General features: G+C 41.1%; 1 protein-coding gene across 3 annotated transcripts in view; it reads left to right on the top strand.

Annotated features, from left to right (window-relative positions):
• RASSF8 (Ras association domain family member 8) overlaps positions 1-18196 on the top strand; it is a 131007-nt gene that overhangs the window by 23945 nt on the left and 88866 nt on the right. For 2 of the 3 annotated variants that reach the window (XM_032646523.1, XM_032646524.1), the window contains exon 2: positions 17585-17680. The exons of the other annotated variant lie outside the window; for it this stretch is intronic. The gene's annotated coding sequence lies outside the window, so the exon portion shown is untranslated. The remainder of the gene's footprint in view (positions 1-17584; positions 17681-18196) is intronic. 3 annotated transcript variants of the gene reach the window in all.

The following is an 18196-nucleotide window of genomic DNA, read 5'->3' as shown; positions in this document are numbered from 1 at the left end:
GTCAGGACACAGGAAGGCAGGGGCCAGTTTTCGTTATTGGAGGTGGGAGAGGAGAATGAGGAAAGGCCTCTTGGAGAAGATGACCCTTAAACTGAGGTTCACACTGGCACACTTCAGAGTGGTGGTTTAAAAAAACAGGTATGAGAAGCTGGATTTCATTCTTAGGTCTACTTCTTTCTGTTTTTATCAGATTTTCTAAGTACCCTCCCCCCCATGGTTGAAAACCGATTTAAGCAAACATGCCATGTCTTTAAGTCTCCAGCGAGTTTGTCATAACAAGGTATTCAGCCCACAAATGTGAACGTTTTGTTGTTGTTATTTGTTTTGGCTAGGTGGGTCAGTATGCTCTATCACTCATAATTATATACAGCATTCTCTTTAGAGAAAGAAAAACCAAAGACTTCCCTCGCGTATTCTATTTTAAGAAAAAAGCAAACACATATACACAGCAACATGGTCAGTATTTTTGGTTAAAAAATGCAGCAACCATTATGCTTTCTGTAATGGGTGGGAAAGACTCTTCTTCCATAATCATTTCTGTGCTTTCCTTAAAAGCACCTTACGAGAAATGAAATTGTTGCCTAAATGAGGAGAATGGGGAAATCAGCAAAAAAATCGTTCTGGAAATCTTGCCGGCCCTTCGGAGTGACTTTCCTTCTGTGCCACAGGTGCCCTCTCTCCATTATGTGGTTATGTGATATAACTGAGTTTATTCTTTCTTATTTATATAGTAGTTTTGTTATCTGTTCTTTAAAAGCAAGCAAATTATAACTTTTTTAAACTCAATAAATTCCATAAAACAAAGTTGTGGGGTTTAAAAAATTTTTTTTTACTGAAGTGTGGTTGATTTACAAAAGTTGTTTTAATACAGTGGCTCACTATTGTTTTTACTTTAGGGTTTATTGACCTAAATAATAGTAAGAACCATGAACTAAATGGTTATCATGTGCAGGGTCCTTTACCCACATTTTCGTTAATCTTCACAATTCTGCAAGGTAAATTTACTCATTTAACAAATGAGAAAACAGCTTTGGAGAGAGTTCTTAAACTACGGAAAGTTGACTAAACGCCCAGTGGGGGAAGCTGGTCTGAGAGAATGAAGCCAACACACGGGGAAGCAGCAGAGGTGAGGGAGAGCCTGCAGTGAGCGAAGGATGAGAGCTCAGGTGGACCGGCTGGCAGACTGGCTGGTTGGCGCCGGGGGCTCTGGGTGCCCGGTGCCCCGGTCTTGTGTAAGTTACCCTTCTCTGTCTGTGTGGGTGCGTGTTTATTTGCAGGCACTTTATGGCAGGGATTTGCAGTCATTACAGCGGTCAGGCAGGTGGCATTAAGGGGAAGAGTGGGTTTGGTGTCAAGATGAGTGGTTAGGACCGTGGCAAATTAGAGAGCATGTGACTAACCTGAGGGGGGCGGGTACCCTCCCCCCAGCTGGTTACTGCCCTTAGGACATGTGGCGGAACCAGTGTTCGACAGATCTTCAGGTTTCTTCAGAGAAGACATATGTCTGGAATTTGGGGGTGATTTCCATCCTTAAAAAAAAGAAAACCACTACTTTGCCCCACCCCCCCAAAAAAAACCCCACGAACTAGAAGGTGACTTTGTGCTTTGCAGCCTTGATCACTGGCCTCCGTTAGCTGGTGGGAGTGGGGCGGAGGCAGCGCTGAGCTCCTAGGCTTGTGAGAGAGGGCTCCTTGGCTACCTGAGGAGCCTTTGCAGCCGCTGCCCGGGCTGAGCCAGGGCAAGGGCGGTACTTATAAATGTCCTCATTTAAGTTTTGCACCACAGGGGATGTAAATGTTGGACTGTCAGGATTATCTCATTGCAAGAATAATTTAAATTCAAGCTGATTTTTTAAAAAGATTCATGGAATGAGATATTTCAATTCAGTGAATTTTTTAGATGACATAAATTCCTTTAAAACTCACTTTAAGAATGAAGGATATCAAACTGCCTACTTTAACAAACAGTATACTAAACATAATAGTTGGGAGGGGGTGTTGAAGGACATTATTAGCATATTATCCTATAAATTTAGATTTTGTCCAGTAGAAAATAAGTGGTGGATGAGCACTTTTTAATGTCTCTGCGGGCGGTATGAGGAAATACTGAGGCAGTTGCTTTATTAAAAGGTAAAAGATGTATATTGTTAGGGTGAATTCTGTCCTGGGTCAGTCCTGCTTCACTCCTCTTGTTTCGGCATAATAATAGGACATTTTGTCCTGGATGATAAATTATTTGGTCACCCTATATAACATTAATGTGTTTTTTAGTTGCTGGTCCCTTTCTCATAAAGGTGGAATGAGGCAAGTGTGCTGGATGGCTTTGCTGCTTCTTGTAAAATAAAATTAATCACTGAAGCAAAGGCATCTTCACCTCAGAGTGACTCTGTCAGCCTTCCCTGAAGGATCTTTGCTGTTGCTGTCAGGGTTTTTACTTGTCAGCACCATTTAAAGCGTGATTGATTATTTCTACATCATAGCTTTCAAAGGCATCCTCCTCGTTAACTTTAACCTACTCTCACGTCTGTATCACATTTAATTTGTGGTATGTGATGGCGGCATAGTCAAGGATCTATACTAAAAATTCTTCATAATCGTCCTTAAGGGACACTTAGCAAAAGGTAATAAAACATTGATTTTAGAAAAGCACATTTCCGGGCAAACATCTTTTATTGTATAAAATTGGAGATACTGGGTGCCGCTTTCCGGATGTATCATTTTTTTTCAGAAATCATTTTTATAGTGAATCACATGCTGAATAATATGATATCCCACATCTTTTTCAACTTGGAATAAATATACAGTAAGTATGTTAATCAAGTTTGTGAATGAAAAAGTTTGAAGATGTAGATAAAATCTGAAAATGACAGATTGAGAATTCAGAAAGATTTTAATGGCTTAAAATAAGGGCTGAAACATTAAGACTAAATTTAACGGGTCAGAATATGAATTTCTGCATTTAGATTCAAAATAATAGCAGTTATGCAAGTACAGGAATGAGGAAACTTAGCACAGCTCATATGCAGAAGACCTAATGGGGTTTTTTTGATCATGAGCTCAGTATAAGCTAATAGGAAGTACTGACTGTTTAAAAGTTAGCACAAACTTTCATTTCTGGTGGTTTGTGAGACTAGACACTCTAAACTACTCTTCCACCACAAACTAGAAATAAAAATGCTAGGTAAATTATATAAAATATGGCTTTAAATGGCAAGAAAGAAACATTGGCCTGAAAGTGAAAGTGAGAACTCAGAGAGGTAAGCAAAACATCCAATATGAGAACACTTGCTGAATTCAGCAAATGTGTGTTTTGATTTCCTTGGTCTCCTATTGCTTTGGAGACAGGAGACAAAGCCCAGAGTCCATGCTAGGGAAAAAAGTTTAATAGAAGATGTCTCCACATAAATGTGGGACCACCTAAAGGCTACTTTCATAGTGTAGTGTTAAAACTAGAAATACTACTTTTCCCCTCATGTCCTCCCAGCCCCCAGCGATTCTAAGGAAAACTGCCTATCTGATATTTCATAACCAATAACCAACATTCATGCAGGTCCTAATTCAGACCTACCTGGGTAGGCCAAAAAAGGGGCAAATACATATAGTTGTAAAGTGGTTCCAGCATAGTATCCCAAGGCAGAAGCAGGTGCAGATTCTTTCTGGAGGAATCTTGCTTTAACCCAGGCCTCAAAGAGTTCAAAATATATCACTACAAGAAAATTTAACTCAGAGTCAAAAATTATAAAACAGACAAGTAAAGCAAAGTATCATGAATAGAACGAGCCAAAATAGTAGCAACAGAATTAGACACGTAGTGATCTCAGATGTAGTTGTCAGACAGAGAATGTAAAATGACTTCGTTTCAAAGAAATGAGAAGGTTAGGGCTTTCCTGGTGGCGCAGTGGTTAAGAGTCCGCCTGCCGATGCAGGGGACGCGGGTTCGTGTCCCGGTCCGGGAAGATCCCACATGCCGCGGAGCGGCTGGGCCCGTGAGCCATGGCCACTGAGCCTGCGCGTCCGGAGCCTGTGCTCCGCAACGGAAGAGGCCACAACAGTGAGAGGCCCGCGTACCACAAAAAAAAAAAAAAAAAGAAAGAAATGAGGTTAAAAATGTGAGTAAATAGCAAGTGAATATAAAAATGACAAAGGAGGTCTGAAAAAACTAAATAGAGCTTTGAGAAATTAAATATATAATTGGAATTTAAAAATCAGCAAACAAGCTTAATGGTAAATTTTGACATAGGCAAAGAGAGAATGAGTCAACTGTAAGACAGTTCTGAGCTTTTCGACTGTGACCTATAGTAAGGAATTCATTTACTGACGTGTATACATATGACACATGTGTGTAATTTAAGCCAAAGTTTTGAGAAACTGATCATATCCTCCTAAGGGTAGTGTTCTGTGCTATTTTTTCTTTCTAATTTACTCTTTTTCATTAAAAAAAAAAAAGTTGGATTTAATCTAGGAAATTTTATGAACCACATGGTCGTGACCAAAGTTTTGAAGATAACTGATTTTAATCAAGTTGAAAATATGGATACTCTACAACCTAGCATTTGGCCACCACTATTCATAGCACTTTATGTGGCCCACCACAAAAAAATCTGGAAGAAAACAAAACATCGATTGTATAAAACATAACTATGGTGTGGTGTTTTTTTTTGTTTTTGACCTCGTTGCGCAGCTTGTGGGGATCTTAGTTTCCCAACCAGGGACTGAACCCAGGTCCTCAGCAGTGAAAGTGCAGAGTCCTAACCGCTGGACTGCCGGGGAATTCCCTATGGTGTGGTTTATACAGTGGAGTACTGTAGGACTGGGGTGATACTGAAAATGATGAACAACCAATACAGCATGGGCACCACCCCGTCAGAGTGGATGCTGCCCGGAAACAGCCAGCCTCAGCCCACACCTGTGCATGTCAGCCCTTTTCCCAGCTTTGAAAATGAATGGATCACTGATTCAGACATCAACATAATGTTGAGTGGAAAAAGCAGGTTGCAAAAAAGATCGTATAGGGCTTCCCTGGTGGCGCAGTGGTTGAGAGTCCGCCTGCCGATGCAGGGGACGCGGGTTTGTGCCCCGGTCTGGGAAGATCCCACATGCGGCGGAGCAGCTGGGCCCGTGAGCCATGGCCGCTGAGCCTGCGCGTCCGAAGCCTGTGCTCCGCAACGGGAGAGGCCACAACAGTGAGAGGCCCGCGTACCGCAAAAAAAAAAAAAAATAAAAAGATCGTATATAGTCTGATTCCATTTATATGAGGTTCAGAGATTTGAGCAAACTAAATAGTATATTGTTTAGGGATACACGAACATGTGATTAGGCTGTTTTTTAAAAGGCCAGTGTACACACAGAATTTAGGAGCGTTGTTACCTGTTAGTGGAGGATGAGGGAGTGGATAAGGAAGAATCAAAAGGAGCTTCAGAGGTGTTAGTAATTTAGTTTTTCTTTGTAAAATTGCTTGTGGATACACGAGTGTTCCTTTGTAATTCTTTATATTTTGTACCTGTTTAACATTCAATGAAAATAATTTAATTTTTAAAAAAGCCAAGGCGGGATCAACACAGGTAATAAATCTTTTGTGCTGATCAGGCCATTTTTGGAAAGGCATCTTTAGTTTTGGGGACCAAATTTTATGAACATTAGCAAACTGGAATATGTCCAGAGGAAAACATCCAGGGTAGTGGTGTAAACGTGGTCCTGAGCCTTTCATTTTTCAGATGCAGATCACGTGGATTCTGAGTGTGGGGAGTTTTGTTCTCCCCCAGTCTGTTGGCTGGTAGAAGTGGGAAGTGAACTCTGGTCTGTAAACTCTCAGGGTAATGTGCTTTTGCTGCACTGTGCAGAAAGGCGTTCCCAAAAAAAGTCCCACAGTTGTTCTGTAGTTTGCTAAAGGTTTTGTGTTTTTCTGTCAAATGCTGTCATTGTGGACCCTGTGGCATGGTGTAATATACCAAATAACAGCTCAGAAACGGGATCTTTCATTGCTGGGTCAGGCAAGCCCTCTGCTGTCCATAGCTCCTGAGGGCAGCTCTAGACTCAGGTTGTGTCCATCGCAGGGACACACACACACACGGGTAATTTAGTTTGGTGCCTTTTGGGGAGAGGCAGGCTCAGTCCAGGGTTTGCTCTTTGGCTGTGCAGGGAATCAGTTTGACCAGGGCCTTAGCTAGATAAAAACACGGAGGGCTGGGCAGATTGTGACCTTTGTCTAGGTAATGATTACTTGAAGTAAAGGAGTAAATTAGCAATTACTGAGTGTCTGCAATGTGCTAGCTGTTGTTGGGCATTTAAGACAATTTTTTTAGAGCAGTTTTAGGTTTGCAGTAAAACTAAGGGGGAGTTAAGATTTCCCATTTACCCGCTGCCCCCCTCACACGCATAGCCTCCCCATTATCAACATTCCTCACCAGAGTGGTACATTTGTTACAACTGATTAACCTACAATAACACATCTTTATCACCCAAAGCCCATAGTTTACATTGCAGTTCACTTTTGGTATTGTACATTCTGTCTGTACAGACGTATCCAAATGACATACTAATAATGATAGGTATCCACCATTATAGCCTCATACCAAGTATTTTCACTGCCCTAAAAGTCCTCTGTGCTCTGCCTGTTCACCCCTCCCTCTCTCCTAACCCCTGGCAATCCCTAATCTTTTTACTGTCTCCATAGTTTTGCCTTTTCTTCAATGTCATATACTTGGAATTATACAGTGTATAGCCTTTTCAGATTGGCTCTTTCACTTAGTAATAGGCATTTATGTTTCTTCTGTGTCTTTTCATGGCTCATTAGCTCATTTCTTTTTAGTGCTGAATAGTATTCCATTGTCTGGATATAGTTTATTTATCCATTCATCTATTGGAGGACATCGTGGTTGCTTTCAAGTGTTGGCAGTTATGAATGAAGCTGCTGCAAATATCCATGTGCAGGTTTTGTGTGGACATAAGTTTTTAACACCTTTGGGTAAATACCAAGGAGAGCAGTTGCTGGATTGTATGGTAAGAGTATGTCTAGTTTTGTAAGAAACCACCAAACTGGCTTCCAAAGTGACTGTGTCATCTTGCAGTCCACCAGCAATGAATGAGTTCCTGCTGTTCCACAGTCTTACCAGCATCTGGTGTTGTCAGTGTTCTGGATTTGGGCCATTCTAATAGGTGTGTAGTGGATCCCATCGTATTAATTTGCATTTCCCTGATTACATATGCTGTCGAGCATCTTTTCATACGTTTGTTAGTCATTTTCACATAAAAATATTCTGTTCCATTGGGAAGAAAGTGGTCTTACCCCATCTTACTGATGTGGAACTTAGGGAAGGATGGCTGAACTCGGTATTTGGGGGAGAGAAGGCCTTCCTGTCAGGAGAGCCAGCTCGCCGAGTCCTGGCTAGAGGCAGTGTTTGGGGGAGGTTAGGAGCACAGACTGCAGTAGCAGGGCTGGGCACATGTACAGCCACTCTGCTGTTTGCTGGCTGGGGGACATAAGTTATCTGACTACCTCAAGTCTCTTGCCTCATCAGAAAACGAGGGATTGTTCTGAGAAGTAAATGAATTCGTATGCATAAAGTACTTAGAACAGTGGCCTGGCACATAGAAAAGGCTACAAACTGACGTGTTTAGAGAAATGTTTTCCTGACTCTGGCTTATGGCAAGCAGTTCTCCTGGTCTCTGTGGCCCTGTAGCAGAGCCTGCCCTCAGTCTGAAGGGGGTGAGGTAGTTACATCCAGTCTGGTTTCCCCAGCATCCCAAGTTGGGTTCTCCCCGCACGGAGAAGGTAGGAGTAGCCTTGATGATTTGCATACGTCAGGTCATCCTCCTCCAGGATCCTGCATCTTCCAGGGCCATTGAGATGTTGCCAATTAAAAGACACACAGCTGCACTTAGTCCTAAGAGCTTGCTCTGCAGATGAGAAACTGAGGCTCAAGGAGGTTATGACTGTTCCAAAGTCACTTCAGCAGAGCTGGGATTAGGACGTGGTCTGTGCTACCTCCAGAACGTGTAGAGGACGAGGCCAGTTTTCTCTGTGGAGCCATGGTCCACTGTGTGGATGACCTCATGTTTCTTGGGTCAGCTGGACCATTGAGACTCCTGGGTTCCACATGCCCTTTGGGGCCTATGAGGTGCAGACTGTGCCGGCTTCTGAGTCATGCCAGGGCAACTTGCCTCTTCTGTGAGTACCTCTGCTGCCGCTCCTCTTAACCCAGTTTCTTTCTAAATTGTGCGGAGATCAGACATCCATTGGCTTCTTCCGTGAGTTTCCCTCGTGCCTGACCTATCGTATCCTGTGGTCATTGGCTTCTCACAGTCCTGATGAAGTTCTTTGTTACTTGCTGCCACTTCCGTTGGCTTTAATAATTTTCCCTTCTTTATTGCCATTTCCCCCCTTGTGACCCTTGTGTGTTTCTGCCATATTTCCTGTACCTGGGGGTCCATCACTAGGCAGTGAGCTGGTACGAAGGGGAACATGGTATGAACCGAATCAACGATATGTCATGTGATCTGTGCAGTCTTACCTCTCAGCTTTCTTTTGATGAGCCTGGAGCCAAAGAGGACATTATTAACACAGCATTGCAGTCAATACCATATGCTTTCAGCAAGGGGAGAGAGTACACCAGAAATGGACCAAAAACTGTGGGAGACTGTAATTCCAGAAATGATCTAAGGATGTCCCTTCCCTAAAACACTCAGGCAGGAAATGATAAGGTTTCAGAAATAGGTAAAGTGTGATCTGCACAAGTGCCTGGCATAAGTAGTGTTTAAACATAAGGATACTCTTTTCTTCAGCTTAAGGTAGCTTTGTTGCTTATGCTTTTCTTTTCACCGAAATGAGGACATTTATTCAAGATTAACATAATCATGAAATAGTGCAATTTAGGAAATTAGGTAATTATTTAAAGCGTGCTTGAACATGCCGACATACTATAGTAATTTTCAATTTTAATAGTAGAATATTCCTTGCTCTCTATTTTTTGCCTTTTAAACATATGCTAAAAATTTTCTACCAACTCTCATTTTAAATGGAGAATGAAAATCATTGTCACTTGAAACTAATTCGTGTTATTTAAAAAAGAAATCCCTCATATTTGAACTCACTCTTCTTTATGGCAGGGTCTTTTTAAAATGAGTTCTTTTGAGACCATTAGGAAAAAAAATGGGAGAAAGTTTAAAACGTCCAGGCAGAGAACCTTCCAGTCAGAACTGTCAGGTCTTTAAAAGCAGTCTTGGGATTTTTCTTGTTGTTTGGTAACAGTATTGAACAGATGGTTAATTGATAGCAATAAAGCTGGATAATCAAATCTGATAAGCTAAGAAGAGGTTAACTAGAGCAATCTGTAGTATTTAGAAAAATTTCCAGGGTGATTGGGGAGTGGTGACTGAAATCAACATTTGAGATTTCATTTGTGTTAATGCAAAAATAAAAAGCCACAAGTTTGTTTACTAACTAACAATTGTTTCTTTCATTTAAAAAATAACCCCCCCTCCCACCTACCCCCACCCCGATCCAGTCCTTCCTTGTAGGGAGAAAAGGAAGGGAGAAATTTGTCAGCCAGCTGCCTGCATTGCCACCTCAGGAAATAGCATGTCAAATTCCTGCTTTCTCTAGACCCTCCTCCTGGCCTTCCCTTCATCCTCATTTATTGAGTGTGCCAGATTTGGTGCTAGGTGCTGGGACTATAAAGAAGAAACGAGACATAATTCCATGGTGCAGTAGGGGAGTGGGTCTAACAAATAACACAGAACAGCGTGGAAACCTCCGAAGAATCCTTTCAGTTTGTTTAGAGAAATTGTATGTGCCGAAGGGCTGTTCACAACCTTATCGGGGCTTTTTTTTCTTTTTTTTTTTTTAACCTTTGTAGTTTACTTCATTTAAATTAAAAGCCAATTAACTTCTTTGTGTTTTTCCCAATCTCAGAAGGCAGCTTTTTCAGAGGGGTGTAGCGATTCCGCCTAAATTCTTCTGCAAACTCACTATGCCTTTGCAGAGCCTTGTACTTTCTGAGCAGCAGTAAAGACAGCTTTATAATGTCTCCTTTGCAGAAGGAGCCTGCTTCTGCTTCCTTTTCCATTCTTCAGGTCTTTTTCCTTCGTAACATTTCTATCAGTTTGATGTTTTCTCTTAAAACTTTGGCCCAGCCATGTGTTCTGTCCTAATCACTGGACCACACCAAGGATCATACTGTTCCTTTCTTTAATATGTCCCAGTATCACGTTTGTCTGATAAGTGTTCTATAGGGAAACACAGCTTCTGTTAGTGTGGTTATGTTTGTCTTTAATCTATATGCATTTAACAGTGTGTTTGGGTTTTTGCCAACTCCAGTTGGAGTAAAAGATCTTCAGTAAAGACACCTAGATAATTTGGTGAATACTTTATCCAAACTCTATAGTTCATCCTCTGAAAACAGGTCTCTGGTGTGTGGGATATGAACGTGTTATCCAGGGGAAAGTAATCATTGGATAGCTTGTCTTGGTAAAGTTTATAAAATGCATTTGTAAAATGCATTGGTAAAGTTTATAAAATGCATTTCTCAAATTGGCCTAAAGAAAAATGATTGCTCAGCTGTTTAAAAGACAATTGATCATGTCCTTTGCTTGTCGGTATCCTTCTCCTTTGTTATTCTTCTGAGTTCCTGTATGACATTTAATAACAAATCAGAAGACTAAAGTAACAAGGATGCATTTGAATTCCTATGGTTTATGGATCAGTTTATTAGGCCAGAAAGGGAAGGGGCAATAGAGTGAGAACACTTATTATTAGGACCTGCCTGGGTTATGTGAACTAACCTGGGATGGGAGTCTGGTAGGAAAAAAGCAGGATCTTTGAAATCTTGTGCACCTGAATTCAAATCAGGTGAACCTGGAAAGGAACCAAATCTTTCTGAAATCTTAGTTTCCTCTTCTGCCAAATGGGGACTGTAGGATTTACCCTCACAGGGTTGTGAATAGTGGCTGGATTGTACAGTGTGTGACCAGGCACTTATTTACTGTGTGCCTATTATTACTTCTTAAAGGGCAGGGACTGTGTTCAAATCAAGTCATCTAATCTTTCTGAATCTCAGCTTTGTCATCTGGGGACTTCTAACACATTAATATGAAAAAGCTCAGAAAATTTACAAGTATAATGACTTATTTCACAAAGGCTTCCTGAATATCCACCAGGATATGAGCTCTACTATAGGCTTTCTTTTTCAAGTCTCTTTGGTGCTTCCAAAACATTTATTTGGTATTATTATTATCTAGATATTAGTTACATCTCACAAATATTGCACAGTTGATAGAAAGGAATACATATCTTATTTACCTTTATAATTTCTCCTGTATTTTAAATGTAGTAAGGGCTTAGTAAATGTTTATTAAAAGTGAATTTTTTTGTTGTTATTACCATTGCCCTCTGCTTTACAAACTGATCTAGCTGATAGCATCATAATGGATTCATTTCCACAGAAAATCTACCTCATTGTCTCTGTAGTCATTTTATGGCTTTAACATTACATATGGAATATGTAAAACCCAAGATACTTTTCTTATTACCATCGTATGTTGCTCTTAGCAGAGCTGAATTATATTCAGAGATGTACGATGTCTGTGAGTTTTCGTATCGAAGAAGAAAAAAAAACTTTGAATGTTCCTACCCTTCTTTCCAATTTTTGTATTTGTGGTTTTAATTTATTTTGTGAATACTTATGAAAATGTGCTATCGCATTTTATTTACAGTTGGGTATTTAGAGTTGAATATTTAGATGGTTTTCTCTTTTCAATAAGAAAGAAGTGTGCTTTTTGAACTTTTCTGGCACCTTGGAGAGTAGAGAGTAACTTCCTCCAAACCTTCAGACTTTTTCTTATATCACCTGTGAGACTTGAACAGCCAGAGCAGTAAGCTCTTTTCTGGTTTCTACAGTAATAAAAATGACCCTACTGTCCATTGATTACCCATCCTGGTGGGCCTAGTTTGGAGGAAGGAAGAGAATATATCCAGCAATTAATCAGCAGCCATTAAGAGACATCTACAAGCAAATGAAGGGCCTGCATTCTTTACTGATGAAAAAAAAAAAAAGGCAACACCTCTTGAAACTGGAATTTACTTTGCTCGTGAGTTGTTCTTAGTCATTCTGTTTTGCTTGTGCTCAGCGTATAGGAGTTGCAATAACCTGACATTGTGTTCATTTACGTCAACAGCTTCTGTTTGCATTCTTATAGACTAATTTAAATAAAGGCTGTGTGGGTGATAGTAGAAATATTAGTTATCTATAGCTGCAAACAAGTTGCCCTGAACTTAGGGACTTAAAACAATAAACATTTTTTATCTCACCTAGTTTCTCTGGATTAGAAATCCAGGAATGTCCTAGGTGGGCAGCTCTGGCTCGGGATCTTTCATAAGGTTGCAGCCCAGATTTCCTCCCGTATTGTAAGTAGTCCACAGGAAGTCTTGACTGGGGCTAGAAGATCCACTCCCAAGGTGGTTTGCTCACAAGCCTGGCAAATTTGAACTGGTTATTGGCAGGAGGCCTCTCTGTTCCTTACCACGTGGATTTCTCCATAGGGCTGCTTGAATGTCTGTATAACATGAATAAGTGATCACAGAGAGCAATGTGGAAGCTGCATAGTCTTTTATGACCTAGTCTGGAAGTCACACATCATTTCCACAATATCCTACTGGCTCCACAAGTTAACTCCACTCATGTGGGAGGAGAATACACAAGGATATGAAGACCAGGAGGCAGGGATATTTGGGGATTATCTTGGAGGCTGGCTACCAAAGTAGGAGAATGTCCGATCCTTACACATATTTAGAAGTGTCCAGTGGATGTTTAAATAACCTTAATTTTAACTTTAACAAAAATAATATAATTATTGGAATGTAGAGGTTTCCAATTTTTATCCCTTTTTTCCCAAATTGCACATGTTGGTATAAGTTGATTATTGGTCCATTTCAATTGCTTATATAATACCTATTTTTCAGAGATGTAGTCATAGAATTATATCTAGGTAAAAGAAATCGTTTAGCTGGGCAGGGCTTTCACTGATGATAAGCTCAGCACCTCTCAACAACCCGTTACCATTCTGTAAAACCCTCTGAATTCATCAAGCCCTCAGTTGACATTTACTGAGCACCTCTGATGTGCTAGGCAATATCAGTGCAAAAGGTCTCTGCCCTCAAGCAGAGCCAACAGTTTGTTATAATCTGTGCTAAATATTACAGTAGAGATACGTAGTGGAGATGGTGAGGTCGGTTGTTGAAGGTCATGGGCTCTGAAGTCCGTTTGCCTAAGTTCAGCTCCTGGCTCCCCTACTTATTAGCTGTATGACCTTGGACCAGTTATTTAACCTTTCTATTGAGTTTTCTTTCCTGATCTTCCCTTATTACAGCCTGCCTACCTCATCAGGCTGTGAGGGTTTAGGAAGCAGTGCCAGTGGGTAGTGTTAGCCAGCCACTTGGGAGTACCTGGAATGATCAGTTTGGATGAGGGAAGGTTCCAGGGGCTGGGAGACTTTTGGGTAGTCTCTTGGAGGGTGAGTTGGTGGGGCCTCGGCACGGGACACCAGCATGAAGGAGGGCTAGAGGCCGAGAAGCTGAGCCATGGGTGAGGCTGGGCATGTCATGTGGTGGCTTCGGGAGGGTGTCTGGAAATGAGCTAGCGGCATCCTCTGCGAGGATGCAGAGAGGCTCATGTAGAGCACCGGGACATTGTCCACTCTCTGAGAGCACCCCAGTTTAAATCTCAGCTTTCTTACCGCCTCTGTGAATACTCTCACAGTTGCCAGATCTTACGTCTGTATTTGCAGTGAGGAAAATAGTGTCACTGCAGTTACGGGCCAAACTAAAGAAGTTTGAACTTCTTTGGTGGAGGCTTTTAAAAACCCTAGAATGATAGGATTTGTTCTTTTTTTGTTTGCTTTTTTAAAGTGGTCTGGCTAAAGGGTGGACGATGGATTGAATAGTTAGGATGGTTGCAGTAATTGTTGGGGAGACGATTGAGACCTCACTGGGGACTAGAGAGGTGAGGAGAGGTTTATCAGAGCTGAGTCCTGAGGACTGAGTCCTTCCTGTCGGGGGTGGCATTTCCCACATTCCTAGGCCACCGGCAGAACTAGGACACGTGCCGTCCTATCCTAAAGAGCCTCGACTCATCCAGAATTTTACAGTTATAAAAACCTGAAAAGGAGAGATTTTAATGTCAGCATATATGTAAGTTAGTGTCACTTTGAATTATATATGAGGGAATGAGCACCATAATCATCTTGGCCTTTAAGTGTCTGGCTCTGGTAGTGATAACGTTATCTTATGGACAAAAGAAGATGACGATTATGTCAATTCTAGAAACTACTTTTCAGGTGCCCACTTCCCATTTCCAAAAAACTTTCTTGAAAACAAAACTTAAAAGAGTGGTGAGGCTTTAAAGAAGAAAAGATGGATAGGAAAAGAAATTTTGAATTAGATAAATAAGAATCCCTTTGCCAACCAAACTGGATTCCAGATAGCTTCTAGGCCCAAGGTGGGAATCAGGGTGGTTAGTCTATTTCGCCTCTTCTCACATGGTTCTGAATTCGCCGCCCAGTCCTCTGCCAGTCCTCTCTCCCAGCAGAGTTGACCCTTCCTCACTTTTTGGATGATATAATGGTCCGTGGACAGGCTCTTTTACCAAAGGTGCATCAGCTTCAAATGTGTCTGTCTTCTAGCTTCTTTAGGAGGTAGGTCTAGTTGAAGCCAGATGGCTCTAACCCATCTAATAGAAGAGGATGAAACAGGAATTCTATGGTATCTAGTTGGCTTAAAGCCTATTCATTTTCATTAGAAAAATATTTTAATGTGACTGCTACTCTCTCTCTTTTAAAACTTAGAAGCATGCACTCATGCACTTTTACACTTGCAGCTATGACACCATGGAAAAAGTAATCTGGAAATGAATGGCATTTTTATAACAACTATTAACTTATACGAAGTACTTGTCTAGTAACCAGATTTGGAAACAGTGTCTCCGTCCAGGGCTGTAGAAGCTGAGCAGGGAGAACCCGGCTCTGGAAGGGAAAACTTTGGACTGACTTCCCGCTTCCTCAGTTGTGTTTGAAATGTATATATGTATATATTTTCTTTCTTTTTTTTTTTTCAAAACAGCACATCAAAAATTTTTGTTACAATTCAACATGCTGTTCTAACAGTGCTGTGGCCAAGTCACCCAACGTCTTCTTCACTTTCCTTCCACACAAGTTAATTTGTTTCACAAAGTGGAACTAAAGTATATTCAAGTCATTCAAATGCAAGCTACATAGATTCCTTGTAAGTTACTGTATTAAGGTAGAAAAGAGATGCAAGAAAAAAAGACATCACAGAACTTATAGGATATCAAAATACTGGTACACAGTCTTTCCCAAGCTGCTTCATAATGATCCTAAAATTACCAGCATGAAAAAATAGTACAAGAATAAGGTTTATGGCTCCTTCAACTCTGTGTCTGTCGTAATAATTACTGTAATACTTATTGTTGTAATAATTCTCATAGTTATCCTCAGAGGGCTTCCCTGGTGGCACAGTGGTTAAGAACCCGCCTGCCAATGCAGGGGACACGGGTTCGAGCCCTGGTCCGGGAAGATTCCCACATGCCACGGAGCAGCTAAGCCCGTGTGCCACAACTACTGAGCTTGGGCTCTAGAGCCCACAAGCCACGACTACTGAGCCCGCGTGCCACAACTACTGAAGCCTGCGTGCCTAGAGCCCATGCTGCGCAACAAGAGAAGCCACCACAATGAGAAGCCCGTGCACCGCAACGAAGAGTAGCCCCCGCTTGCCACAACTAGAGCAAGCCCACTCACATCAACAAAGAGCCAATGCAGCCAAAAATAAATAAATAGTTAACTAATTAATTAATTTAAAAAAATTATCCTCAGAAGGATCTCTACGAAACCGGCAAAAACGACAGCTACATCTAAATCTTTGCTCTCTTGATCGAGTCTCAGTGTCATTCTGCTGTGGTTCTCTTTGAGAGTCAGACCAAGGAACTCCTTTGCCATAGCGTTTTTTTAATAGATTGGATCAGCCCCTCCATCTTATCTCTCTGATCAGTTAGCACAGTCCTCACCCCTCTCCTATAGGGTATGTTTTCACCAAGTAACCGCCCAGTTGGTTGAGGTAGACATTCTGGTAGAATGAATGACAATTTGATACTAGGGTTGAGCGTCAAGTTACAGAGGTTCTTTATTAATACTTCAGGCATAGGTTGAGAGGCAACTGGAATTGCCTGGGAATTTTCATCAATGGACATTTGAGGAGACTCCAGGGTCCAGGTTGGGTTAACCTCAGATGAATCCATTGGGAGTCTTGTCACAGCTTGAAGCTCCTCCTAGACCTTTGGGTTCCAGTGGAAGGTGATGCTTTAGACTCAGATTGCTACAAAGTATCCTGGAAGAACTATAGAGTTAAGAAAGAGGGAGAAAAATCTAAGCTGACACACCATGGTGAGAGAAGAATCCAACCAATGTATATATTTTCTGATAGCTTGCATCACATTTGGGGTCCACCAGTTCTTTCTCCTTACACTATTTTTTTTTTAATATTTATTTATTTGGTTGTGCCGGGTCTTAGTTGTGGCTCGCAGGCTCCTTAGTTGTGGCATGCATGTGGGATCTAGTTCCCTGACCGGGAATCAAACCCAGGCCCGCTGCATTGGGAGCATGGAGTCTTAACCACTGCACCACCAGGGAAATCCCCTTACACTATTTCTAATTTGATATTTCATATTATTTCATAGCTAAGAACTTAAGAATTGTTCACTTTTGGGGGTGGTGTTTCCTATTCATAATAAAAGTAGTTCAGTGTCTTGGTATATTAAAAAAATATGGTTAATGGAAGATGGTCTTGTTACTAAAGTAAACCTTTCTATAAATAAATGCAGAAACATCTGCATTAAGGGCATAGTCTGAATGTGGCAGACATAAGAATTGCGTCAATTCCTGTCTTGTGGCCAAGATTTCTTTCTTTGGCTTTCTTTATAACTAATGTCATGGCAGAGTTTCACATTCTCACAGTATCATGCAATAGAATGGTCAAAAGAACTGGTGCCAAGTTACCCTCTTTCTTAGGCTAGCCAATGGTTGTCAGTTGTACTCATCAAGGAAGAATGCGGCATGTTTTTGTTTTTATTTTTTAAGACTGAAAACCTGAGTTCTCTTCAACTTCAACTTCATTTTTAGGCCCTGGCTTTAGGCAATTTTCCAAATGTCTAACTGCTAAACTGCTTTCAAGAAATTATTGTGGTATTGCAGGGAACTTTGGTCAGGAGAAAAAGGCGGCACAAAGTCTTTCCTAGAACACCACGGGCCCATCAAATAACCTTTTAAAGAAACAACTAAAATTCCTTTTTCAAAGGCACAAAAATACTAATTCAAACCAAACCAAACAAATCTACCCCACAAGTACTGCAATTCAAATGACTAGCGGAGAGGGCCCAAGCGGGGAGGAAAAATTGTTTTGGAAAAACCATTTGAAGCTAAAAGCTTGTATATTTTGCTCTTTGATTAGAAGTTAAAATGGGGTGATGTAGCATTTCTAAGATAAAAATTAGCCAGGACTGTAAGGACACTGTGTACCTTTTCAGGTGCTGTGTAGCTCCTCCTAGAATACCTGTCTGGTGCTCTACCCTTCCTCAAGACTACCTCACACTACTCCCACTTGGGGACTCCAGCATGGCAAGGTGAGTCTGAAAATTTGTACTCCTTGCATACATCCTATAAGCGTATCACTTACAGTGACTTTTTTAAGAAAACTTTTCAAAGTCTTGGGAGACTTTCAGAGATTGTGTTCACTGGTGAATCATCATTTATAAACCCTTTATTTAAATAAGTACAAAGTGTAGTTAGCAGTAGTTGCCACTATGTTACAAATTCGAGATTCAAATTTGGCGTCTGAGGCAAAATTTTGCAAACTGGTGTATCACCAGTCTTGGGCTTCCTGAGCACTGTTCTACCAATGCTTCAAATCGGCAGCCTCTTTTAAAACAGTGGAGTATTTCTAACAGTGAAAGGTTAGAAGGTCTTGGTAAGTCTGAAATATATCCTGTAGTTTGAGCTTCCATCTCTAACAGTGTCAATAATAGGCTTCATTAAATAAAGGGGGCACAAAATCCCTTGAGGAGGGAATATACAACTAAATTATTCTCCACTTGCTTTTTGTATGCTTGATGTGTATAGTCTCTTGTCTCTTGAACATT

This window comes from Phocoena sinus, chromosome 10, assembly GCF_008692025.1.
Source record: "Phocoena sinus isolate mPhoSin1 chromosome 10, mPhoSin1.pri, whole genome shotgun sequence".
Lineage (NCBI taxonomy): Eukaryota > Metazoa > Chordata > Mammalia > Artiodactyla > Phocoenidae > Phocoena > Phocoena sinus.
Note: the sequence above shows the minus strand (reverse complement) of the source record. Positions and strands in the feature narration are given on the sequence as shown.